Genomic DNA, 3,223 nt, shown 5'->3' with positions numbered 1-3,223 from the left:
GTCGAGATGGTCAACGAGCTCGGGGAAGCGACGACGGCGACGAATCGACGATGACGGCCTTCGGTGCCCGAGGAAGAAGAAGATGATGGCGCCGGCATTGCAGGGCTTCCGGTGATGCTTGGTTTGGCGAGGATGACGCTGGAGGCGATACGGATCTCGGGAACACGGAGAGGGAGCGAGGGAGTGGCTGGCCGCGGTGTTTCTCAGCGGAGTGGCCATGGCGGCTTCGGCCATGAGGGGAAAAGGAGCAGGGGAGTGAGAGGGAGAGAGCAGGGAGGCAAGGGAGCGGACGAGGGGGTTCCAGGGGGGGTGTCGTGGCATCCTTAGCCGATCCGGGGCGAGGCGGCAAGCAGGAGGTGGCTCGGGCGCGTGCGCGCGCGCTCCGGCCACGCGCCTGCGCCTACTGGCGCGAGGAGGAAGATGACAAGGGGGAGGAGGTGGGCTGGGCCGGCCAGGTGGGGGAGCTGGGCCGGCTGGGCTGGACAGGTAGGTCCAGGTAAGTTTCTGTTCTGTCTTTTATTTCTGGTTTTCTATTTTGTTCTGTTTTGTTTTGGTTTAGTAAAATTCTAAACCATTTTATAAAATCCTGAAAATAATTATGTGGCTAGAACTAAGATATACCAAGCCACATAAAATGTTCCAGAATTATTGGATATATATTAATTATATATAATATATATATCCAATGCAAATAGTTATTAAATTAATTCAAATGGGCAAAATAAATATTTCTGTGACTCCAAGAAATATTGGTTTGAATTTTTACCTCTTACCAATATTTCTATAGAATAACAGGAACATTTTCTTGGACTCATTTGAGAGGATTTAAATGTTGGTTATTTTTTTTGAGGCTTCCTGAGGCTTTTGAAAATTCCTCAATTCAAATTTCATTTGAATTTAACCATGATACACACATGAGCTAGCCTAGAGCACTACCAGCAGCTAGGGATGTGACAACTCACCCCCACTAAACAAGAATCTCGTCTCGAGATTCAAGCGTAGGGTAAGGTGAAGGGTAACGCAGACTAGTATAATCTTCACGATCCAGGTTGCACTTTATAGGAACGTTGATTCGATCACCATCATTGTCCTGTCGTCTTGCTCTGAGAACTCCAACTAGCATGACGAGAAGAGGAAAGGAAAACTCTAGAAGAATCTATCTTCTCGAAGATCAATCAATTTAGGATCAGCTCACAAAGTGAGTCCTAGCAACATCTCTTGAGCTGAGACACTAAACATACATCCATGGGAATGGAGTGAAGCAGATGACGGAGGTTCACTAGGTAGACACAATTCCACACTTAAGAAGGTGGTAAACGATTGTCAACGTAGCAAGGAGTTGAGTTGCCATGATACCACAGCGAGGCACCTTAGGGATGGTGACTCGTAGAAATATCTCCTTAAGTGGCAAAAAGAATTACCTTTGATTCAGAGATCATTGAAACTCTTTAAACCAGCCTAAGGCAATTCTCGAGCGATCGTTTGGAGGGGGTCGGTAGAATGGCATACTCAGGCTTGGATGATGTGGATTACCTTGTCGAAGACAACGTAATGGATGAATTTGCTTATCACCGGAAATGGAAGAGACCCATGGTAGAATGACACATTGGCGGTGCAAGCTGGGAACAAAATGCAAATGCTGGGAATGATTCTGGTAACTGGGAAAGAACCCAACAATAGAGAGTGAATTCACTGTTTGAAAGGATCATAGCATTGCCGAGGAAACTGAGAGCAAACCCAGTTAGCGTCGATGATAACACCTAGCGCTTGAGCGTGCTCTCAAGAACTTGAGCATTTCCATAATCATCAAGGTTTTACCAACATCCGTGTCAAGGGTCCGGTAACACAACTTACTACCATGATGAATGGTGATGGAGGATGCAGATGCAAAGGAAGATAACACCTTCTCAAATTTCACCCTTGGCGGGGCCAAGGAAATAAAATCTGGATGATCGACCGAGAGACATTTAGCACTCCGCTTCTAATGTTCTCCTTGATGTGCTAGCGTAATCCACCCATAGATATGGTTTGATATCTAGAACATCAAGTAAAAGGTCGGACTTCGGGAGCAATAGAATCCATAAGGAACAGTTTCGGAGGTAAATCCTACGAAATCCTTATGGGGAGGTGGCCAACTTCCTCAAACAAGATACTACAATGATAGGTCTTCCGGCTGGGTGTGTTGGCCACGACATCCACTTTACCGGTTATCGAGGGACCAATATTATAGTTCTTGGGAAATGTTCCAACCATCATAACTGCCTGAGATTCAGATCTGGTTGGTGTCAGGATATTCCAGACTCATCGAGTCTAGGAAGGAAAACGAAAGTTTGCAACACAAATCGACGAGGTGACGTTGCGAGATACTCGGGAAGTGAACTACGATAGTAAGCTCCAAAACATGAGCTGGTTCTGCTACAAACATGTGAACACGTTGTCCCAGACAAGCATGACCACGTGGTAGTCTTATAATAAAACACTACCGAGTTCAGGTGGGGAACCATCAACGAGGATATCAAAATCCTTGCATAAGGTATACTCTTAAGAAGGAACTTCTTCTCCTTGAACAAATCAATCAGTGGCTTGGTGTGCTAGGATATACGTATGGAATGAAGATGATCAGTCTAACAGACCACAGAATTCTTCGCACGTGCATGACCGACTTGGGATGATTCCAAAGGAGCAAAAACAAACTTTCTCGAATTCACGACGGCAACTTACATCAAAATGCACGTGAATCAAAGGAAGTCACTCCTTTCATCAAACAAGTACTTCATGAGCTAGCATGAACAAAATGCTTTCAAAAGTTTCCAACACTAACTTAATGTTCAACAACATCATGGAGGAGATAAGGATGTTGTCAATGGGCTCAACAACAACTCATCGGAATTTCCATATCACTGAACTTCCACCATCATGTGAACACGGTGATAGCATTGGTCAGAACCAAAAGATATAATGGTGTATGCTCGAGGGATCAACCACGAGGAAGACAACATTACGAACATCGTTGGTTCTGACTTGATTTGACGATAGCCCACACTCAAATCAAAGGATTGATAAGACAATAGGTCCAGCAACTGATCACAGGGACCAATCGATGAAGATATCATCTTTCTTCAACACACACTACACAAGAATATCCTTTTGGGACGAACTAAGTCAGGCAAGCTTTTATCTTCCAACTCTCCAAGTTGTTGTCTAGCTTAACCAACTAGCTCAG

This window comes from Triticum aestivum, chromosome 2B, assembly GCF_018294505.1.
Source record: "Triticum aestivum cultivar Chinese Spring chromosome 2B, IWGSC CS RefSeq v2.1, whole genome shotgun sequence".
NCBI classification, from domain to species: domain Eukaryota; kingdom Viridiplantae; phylum Streptophyta; class Magnoliopsida; order Poales; family Poaceae; genus Triticum; species Triticum aestivum.
The sequence above is the reverse complement of the archived record's forward strand: the minus strand, read 5'-3'. Positions refer to the sequence as shown.